Genomic DNA, 9,380 nt, shown 5'->3' with positions numbered 1-9,380 from the left:
CTCTCTCTCCTCTATCCTCTGCTCCATCAGACTCTGAAGTACAGTGCCTTGCGAAAGTATTCGGCCCCCTTGAACTTTGCGACCTTTTGCCACATTTCAGGCTTCAAATATAAAGATATAAAACTGTATTTTTTTGTGAAGAATCAACAACAAGTGGGACACAATCATGAAGTGGAACGACATTTATTGGATATTTCAAACTTTTTTAACAAATCAAAAACTGAAGAATTGGGCGTGCAAAATTATTCAGCCCCCTTAAGTTAATACTTTGTAGCGCCACCTTTTGCTGCGATTACAGCTGTAAATCGCTTGGGGTATGTCTCTATCAGTTTTGCACATCGAGAGACTGACATTTTTTCCCATTCCTCCTTGCAAAACAGCTCGAGCTCAGTGAGGTTGGATGGAGAGCATTTGTGAACAGCAGTTTTCAGTTCTTTCCACAGATTCTCGATTGGATTCAGGTCTGGCCATTCTAACACCTGGATATGTTTATTTTTGAACCATTCCATTGTAGATTTTGCTTTATGTTTTGGATCATTGTCTTGTTGGAAGACAAATCTCTGTCCCAGTCTCAGGTCTTTTGCAGACTCCATCAGGTTTTTTCAGAATGGTCCTGTATTTGGCTCCATCCATCTTCCCATCAATTTTAACCATCTTCCCTGTCCCTGCTGAAGAAAATCAGGCCCAAACCATGATGCTGCCACCACCATGTTTGACAGTGGGGATGGTGTGTTCAGGGTGATGAGCTGTGTTGCTTTTACGCCAAACATAACGTTTTGCATTGTTGCCAAACATTTCAATTTTGGTTTCATCTGACCAGAGCACCTTCTTCCACATGTTTGGTGTGTCTCCCAGGTGGCTTGTGGCAAATTTTAAACTACACTTTTTATGGATATCTTTAAGAAATGGCTTTCTTCTTGCCACTCTTCCATAAAGGCCAGATTTGTGCAATATACGACTGATTGTTGTCCTATGGACAGAGTCTCCCACCTCAGCTGTAGATCTCTGCAGTTCATCCAGAGTGATCATGGGCCTCTTGGCTGCATCTCTGATCAGTCTTCTCCTTGTATGAGCTGAAAGTTTAGAGGGACGGCCAGGTCTTGGTAGATTTGCAGTGGTCTGATACTCCTTCCATTTCAATATTATCGCTTGCACAGTGCTCCTTGGGATGTTTAAAGCTTGGGAAATCTTTTTGTATCCAAATCCGGCTTTAAACTTCTTCACAACAGTATCTGGGACCTGCCTGGTGTGTTCCTTGTTCTTCATGATGCTCTCTGCGCTTTTAACAGACCTCTGAGACTATCACAGTGCAGGTGCATTTATACGGAGACTTGATTACACACAGTTGGATTGTATTTATCATCATTAGTCATTTAGGTCAACATTGGATCATTCAGAGATCCTCACTGAACTTCTGGAGAGAGTTTGCTGCACTGAAAGTAAGGGGCTGAATAATTTTGCACGCCCAATTTTTCAGTTTTTGATTTGTTAAAAAAGTTTGAAATATCCAATAAATGTCGTTCCACTTCATGATTGTGTCCCACTTGTTGTTGATTCTTCACAAAAAAATACAGTTTTATATCTTTATGTTTGAAGCCTGAAATGTGGCAAAAGGTCGCAAAGTTCAAGGGGGCCGAATACTTTCGCAAGGCACTGTAGTTCCACGGCCAAACCAGCACAAGTGATATGTTGGCGTTTCTTAATTAATTATTCATGAGCACTAATTAATTATGAAACAAAGCGTTATCCAATACCAGCACGGTTGGTTTGTGGTTACCTAGTAACCATACCTCATATTGAATGCCACCATTGTTGCACGTAACCAGAGCGCCCTTACTACCCAGGGGGCATTTTGGCGGTGGTGGGGAGGAAATCAAGTGTGTGTGTAGTTTGTGAGTGTGTGTGTGAACACACTTGTGTATGTTTAAAAGGGTGTGTACAGTGGGGAGAACAAGTATTTGATACACTGCCGATTTTGCAGGTTTTCCTACTTACAAAGCATGTAGAGGTCTGTAATTTTTTATCATAGGTACACTTCAACTGTGAGAGACGGAATCTAAAACTAAAATCCAGAAAAACACATTGTATGATTTTTAAGTAATTAATTTGCATTTTCTTGCATGACATAAGTATTTGATCACCTACCAACCAATACGAATTCCAGCTCTCACAGACCTGTTCGTTTTTCTTTAAGAAGCCCCCCTGTTCTCCACTCATTACCTGTATTAACTGCACCTGTTTGAACTCGTTATCTGTATAAAAGACACCTGTCCACACACTCAATCAAACAGACTACAACCTCTCCACAATGGTCAAGACCAGACAGCTGTTTAAGGACATCAGGGATAACATTGTAGACCGGCACAAGGCTGGGATGGGCTACAGGACAATAGGCAAGCAGCTTGGTGAGAAGGCAACAACTGTTGGCACAATTATTAGAAAATGGGAGAAGTTCAAGATGACGGTCAATCACCCTCGGTCTGGGGCTCCATGCAAGATCTCACCTTGTGGGGCATCAATGAACATGTGGAAGGTGAGGGATCAGCCCAGAACTACACGGCAGGACCTGGTCAATGACCTGAAGAGAGCTGGGACCACAGTCTCAAAGAAAACCATTAGTAACACACTACGCCGTCATGGATTAAAATCCTGCAGCCCATGCAAGGTCCCCCTGCTCAAGCCAGCGCATGTCCAGGCCCGTCTGAAGTTTGCCAATGACCATATGGATGATCCAGAGGAGGTATGGGAGAAGGTCATGTGGTCTGATGAGACAAAAATATAGCTTTTTGGTCTAAACTCCACTCGCCGTGTTTGGAGGAAGAAGAAGGATGAGTACAACCCCAAGAACACCATCCCAACCTTGAAGCATGGAGGTGGAAACATCATTGTTTGGGGATGCTTTTCTGCAAAGGGGACAGGACGACTGCACCGTATTGAGGGGAGGATGGATGGGGCCATGTATCGCGAGATCTTGGCCAACAATCTCCTTCCCTCAGTAAGAGTATTGAAGATGGATCGTGGCTGGGTCTTCCAGCATGACAACGACCCGAAACACACAGCCAGGGCAACTAAGAAGTGGCTCCGTAAGAAGCATCTCAAGGTCCTGGAGTGGCCTAGCCAGTCTCCAGACCTGAACCCAATAGAAAATCTTTGGAGGGAGCTGAAAGTCCGTATTGCCCAGCGACAGCCCCGAAACCTGAAGGATCTGGAGAAGGTCTGTATGGAGGAGTGGGCCAAAATCCCTGCTGCAGTGTGTGCAAACCTGGTCAAGAACAACAAGAAACGTATGATCTCTGTAATTTCAAACAAAGTTTTCTGTACCAAATATTAAGTTATGCTTTTCTGATGTATCAAATACTTATGTCATGCAATAAAATGCAAATTAATTACTTAAAAATCATACAATGTGATTTTCTGGATTTTTGTTTTACATTCCATCTCTCACAGTTGAAGTGTACCTATGATAAAAGATGATAGACCTCTACATGCTTTGTAAGTAGGAAAACCTGCAAAATCGGCAGTGTGTCGAATACGTGTTCTCCCCACTGTATGTGTCTGTTGTACACAGTAACATAATAACAGTTGTTGTGTGGTTGATCCCAGGCGGTTAACAAGGTGCTCTCGTTAATAATACAGACAGACGGGTGGCTGTGGTACAGCCCACTAATAGGGCTGCGCTACAGGGGACACAACCCACAGTCTTAAAAAATAAAAAATCACATCCACGACAATTACATTCAACCAGAGGTTAGTGGGGTCAACCACAACATACAGTTAAAGTGTCATACAGCCACCTGTTCCCATGGAAGGCGATCCTTTCCCGCCAGGATCTCCTCCCATGTGTAGCAACCCTTGCCCTCCAATACATCGTCCCATTGTCCATTCCTCTTTGCGCCTCTGTTGCTGTTGCCCGTTACCTCATACAGCTTGGTGTTAATCTCGTTTCAATTAGACTGCAGCTTCGTGGCTTCAGTCGTCCGACCTGAACCTGCCCTGTTGCCAAGTCACTTTATCCCTACCTACACGTACATATCTACCTCAATTACCTCCCGCACATCGACTCGGTACTGGTACTCTGTGTATATAGACAAGTTATTACCTCGTACCCCTGCACATCGACTCGGTACTGGTACTCTGTGTATATAGACAAGTTATTACCTCGTACCCCTGCACATCGACTCGGTACTGGTACTCTGTGTATATAGACAAGTTATTACCTCGTACCCCTGCACATCGACTCAGTACTGGTACTCTGTGTGTATGGATATTGTATATTTATTGTATATAGCCTAGTAATCGTTACTCATTGTGTATTATTGTATATAGCCTAGTAATCGTTACTCATTGTGTATTTATTGTCTATAGCCTAGTAATCGTTACTCATTGTGTATTTATTGTCTATAGCCTAGTAATCGTTACTCATTGTGTATTTATTGTATATAGCCTAGTAATCGTTACTCATGGTGTATTATTGTATATAGCCTGGTAATCGTTACTCATTGTGTATTATTGTATATAGCCTGGTAATCGTTACTCATTGTGTATTATTGTATATAGCCTGGTAATCGTTACTCATGGTGTATTATTGTATATAGCCTGGTAATCGTTACTCATGGTGTATTATTGTATATATCCTGGTAATCGTTACTCATTGTGTATTTATTGTCTATAGCCTAGTAATCGCTTCTCATTGTATATTTATTGTATATAGCCTGGTAACCGCTACTCATTGTGTATTTATTGTATATAGCATGGTAATCGTTACTCATTGTGTATTTATTGTATATAGCCTGGTAACCGCTACTCATTGTGTATTTACTGTATATAGCCTGGCAATCGTTACTCATTGTGTATTTACTGTATATAGCCTGGTAACCGCTACTCATTGTGTATTTATTCCTTGTGTTATTATCTTTCTAATATGTCTCTCTCTGTATTGTTAAAGGGCCCGTAAGGAAGCATGTCACTGTTAGTCTACACCTGTTGTTTACCAGGCATTTAATTCATATAATTTGATATTGAGGGTTACTGCAAACACTTAAAACACGTCTTCAAAACATCTTCAACAGAATAGTTGTCAAAACAACAACAGGTAGAGGAGTTCAACTTTGTGTTTGTGATGGTGTGTGTGTGATGTTTTTCTCTTCCAGAGTTACATGGGAAAAATAACCTCAGAGACGTCGCTTTCTGTGTTTGTGTGTGTGTGTGTTTGTGTGTTCACGCTGTGACATGGACAGTAGCTGCTCTTTCCATCCTAAATGAGGCGCTAGCACGCAGCGTGAGTCTGTGTGGGCTTGGAATTAGAGAGGGAGGTGGGGGAGGTGAACATTCTGGGGAAGGTGAGAGAAGGAGAGAGGGAGGTGTGGAAGGCATTGGAGAGGCTTTTAGTCTGTGTGGGCTTGGAAGGAGAGAGGGAGGTGAGGGAGGCATGGGAGATGCTGTGAGTCTGTGTGGGCTTGGAAGGAGAGAGGGAGGTTGTGAGTCTGCGTGGGTTTGGAATGAGAGAGGGAGGTGGGGGAGGCATGGGAGAGGCTGTGAGTCTGTGTGGGCTTGGAAGGAGAGAGGGAGGCTGTGAGTCTGTGTGGGCTTGGAATGAGAGAGGGAGGTGGGGGAGACATGGGGGAGGCTGTGAGTCTGTGTGTGTTTGCATGGAATGAGAGAGGGAGGTGGGGAGGCATGGGAGAAGCTGTGAGTCTGTGTGGGCTTGGAAGGAGAGAGGAGGTGGGGGAGGTGAACATTCTGGGGAAGGTGAGAGAAGGAGAGAGGGAGGTGTGGAAGGCATTGGAGAGGCTTTTAGTCTGTGTGGGCTTGGAAGGAGAGAGGGAGGTGAGGGAGGCATGGGAGATGCTGTGAGTCTGTGTGGGCTTGGAAGGAGAGAGGGAGGTTGTGAGTCTGTGTGGGTTTGGAATGAGAGAGGGAGGTGGGGGAGGCATGGGAGAGGCTGTGAGTCTGTGTGGGCTTGGAAGGAGAGAGGGAGGCTGTGAGTCTGTGTGGGCTTGGAATGAGAGAGGGAGGTGGGGGAGACATGGGGGAGGCTGTGAGTCTGTGTGTGTTTGCATGGAATGAGAGAGGGAGGTGGGGAGGCATGGGAGAAGCTGTGAGTCTGTGTGGGCTTGGAAGGAGAGAGGGAGGCTGTGAGTCTGTGTGGGTTTGGAATGAGAGAGGGAGGTGGGAGAGGCATGGGAGAGGCTGTGAGTCTGTGTGGGCTTGGAATGAGAGAGGGAGGTGGGGAGGCATGGGAGAGGCTGTGAGTGTGTGGGCTTGGAAGGAGAGAGGGAGGTGGGGGAGGTGAACACTCTAGGGAAGGTGAGAGAAGGAAAGAGGCAAAGGGAGGAGGTGAGGAAGATGTGAACTATTGTGGGAGGCTGGGAGATGTAGCAGAGGAGGGAAGAGCTGCTGAGCAAGAGTAGCATGGGAAGGTGAAATACAAGTCTATGTTAGAGAGGAGAGAAGAGATTGAGGAGAGAGGAGAGGCGAGTTAGGAGAGAGAAGATAGGAGAGAAGAGATTGAGGAGAGAGGAGAGGAGAGTTAGGAGAGAGAAGAGAGGAGAGAAGAGATTGAGGAGAGAGGAGAGGAGAGGAGAGTTAGGAGAGAGAAGAGAGGAGAGAAGAGATTGAGGAGAGGAGAGGAGAGTTAGGAGAGAGAAGAGAGGAGAGAAGAGATTGAGGAGAGAGGAGAGGCGAGTTAGGAGAGAGAAGAGAGGAGAGAAAGGAGATGGGAGGCTCTGTTGGCCAGGGGAGGAAGAGGAGGAAAGCAGGAGGGCGGAGTATGGGGAAGGCGGAAGCAGCGGCCCTATGTGGGCTGAGAGGGAAAGGCTGTCCTGGCCGGTTGAGAACAGGGAGGGGAGAGGGAGGCGAGTGGGGAGGCGAGGGTGAGCAGTGAGCACCGTGTGACCAGACCTCAGGTTCCTTCCTTGCCAGCCTGAGAACTAGGAAGTGAAAACCAGGAAGTGAGCTGCATTATTGTGACTAACAGGAAATGCAGAGGTCTTCTGAAAGAGGGGGAGAACAGAGGGAGGGAGGGGCCGGGTGTGTGTGTGTGTGTGTGTGTGTGTGTGTGTGTGTGTGTGTGTGTGTGTGTGTGTGTGTGTGTGTGTGTGTGTGTGTGTGTGTGTGTGTACATATGTACCTCAAATACATCGTACCTCGCTCTTCACATTGATCTAATACTGGTACTCCCTCTATATAGCTCCATATTGATCTGGTACTGGTACTCCCTGTATATAGCTCCACATTGATCTGGTACTCCCTGTACATAGCTCCACATTGATCTGGTACTGGTACTCCCTGTATATAGCTCCACATTGATCTGGTACTGGTACTCCCTGTATATAGCTCCACATTGATCTGGTACTCCCTGTATATAGCTCCACATTGATCTGGTACTGGTACTCCCTGTATATAGCTCCACATTGATCTGGTACTGGTACTCCCTGTATATAGCTCCACATTGATCTAATACTGGTACTCCCTCTATATAGCTCCACATTGATCTGGTACTGGTACTCCCTGTATATAGCTCCACATTGATCTGGTACTCCCTGTACATAGCTCCACATTGATCTGGTACTGGTACTCCCTGTATATAGCTCCACATTGATCTAGTACTCCCTGTACATAGCTCCACATTGATCTGGTACTCCCTGTATATAGCTCCACATTGATCTGGTACTCCCTGTATATAGCTCCACATTGATCTGGTACTCCCTGTATATAGCTCCACAATTATCTGGTACTCCCTGTATATAGCTCCACAATGATCTGGTACTCCCTGTATATAGCTCCACATTGATCTGGTACTCCCTGTATATAGCTCCACAATGATCTGGTACTCCCTGTATATAGCTCCACAATGATCTGGTACTCCTTTTATATATTTCCACATTGATCTGGTACTTCCTGTATATAGCTCCACATTGATCTGGTACTGGTACTCCCTGTATATAGCTCCACATTGATCTGGTTCTGGTACTCCTTGTATATACAGTTGAAGTCGGAAGTTTACATACACTTAGATTGGAGATTTTAAAACTCGTTGTCAACCACTCCACAAATGGTCTGGGTGGGGTGTCTATTGATTTGTTGCTCCTGTGTGAAGTGTTGGAGCTACGTTTGAGAGCGATGTCCTTTAGAGTCCGGGCGAAGGTGGGTACTGCTGCCTTGTAGAGGTGGACCTGGTCATAGTCCAGGGTGGAATTCAAGTCCAGGGTGGAGTTCAAGTCCAGGGTGGAGTGGTGGGCCAGGAAAACATTTGGTTTTGAGACACAGTCATGGGAAATACTTGCATTTACCCACTGTATGGTAGCAGGGTGGAAGTCTTTTCATAGTAGCAGGGTGGAAGTCTTTTCATGGTAGCAGGGTGGAGATAACCATTTGTGCGTTGGGGAAAGTAGAAGAAGCTTTTTTATTCACTCTCTTCAGTGCTGTGGCCACCCTTTCCTGCTGTGTTCTCAGGTTGCTTGTGCCTGTGTGTATTATTATGTGGCTGGGTGAGCCTAGTTGGTCCTCAGACAGAAGATCTAGGGCGCGCTGGGTGTTTGGACACCAGAATTTAGACACACTGTGTTTGGGAAAAAGTTTGTTTGCTTGTTTTAAGTTCCCATTTGAGTCCATAAGGAGTACAAATCTGTGTTTTGTATATGTCCTCGGTGTGGGTGTGGGGGGGGGGGGGGGGCTATCAGGGTGCCTGAGAGGGGGTGAGAGCCCCTGGGCTTGGGGTTCTTCATTTGTCTGTTCTGCTGTGATGTCAACGCTATGCACAGGGTCTGGTGTGGACTGTTCTGCTGCGGTGTCAAGACTTGTCGGGAGCTGAGGTGGGATGTTCTTCTGGCTTCTCTGCGGAGGTGGCCACCTCTCTTGTAGGATGCTCTCTGTCACACGCCATCCCCCTCAACCTCTCCTCCAGCAGTCTGATCCTCTTTAGTGCTCTGTTCTTCTCTTGCGCCCAGCTCTTTCTCTTGTAGATGTTGTCTCACTACAGTCCATAGTGCAGATATATCTCTCTCTGCCTCCAGCTCCCCGGGCCTGGTTATGGGGGTGTTGTTGTGCTGGACTGTTGTCTGGGTCTGTGCTGACTGGAGTGTAATCACCTGCTGTTCCAGCTCCACCTGCCTTACCTCCAGCTGGCTGAATGTATCCTTCATTTCAATGAGGGGGTAGTAATCTGTGCTGGGAGGTTGACTTTCCACTTGGGGTTTCTCGTCTTTGGGGTTATATAATGAAGAGGTCTGGTCTGACCCGATCGGGGTAGGGGTATCTTTCTCAAGGGAGAGCTTCTCCTGCTGGGCTAATTCTTTGATTTGGTGAAAGTCCAGAAGAAACTGTTTGGGTTTGCCCTGTGCCATTACTGTTCCAGACGTATAGAGATATATATTAGCTGA

The sequence above is a fragment of the Oncorhynchus clarkii genome, chromosome 8, assembly GCF_045791955.1.
Source record: "Oncorhynchus clarkii lewisi isolate Uvic-CL-2024 chromosome 8, UVic_Ocla_1.0, whole genome shotgun sequence".
NCBI lineage: Eukaryota > Metazoa > Chordata > Actinopteri > Salmoniformes > Salmonidae > Oncorhynchus > Oncorhynchus clarkii.
This window is presented reverse-complemented; position numbering follows the sequence as displayed.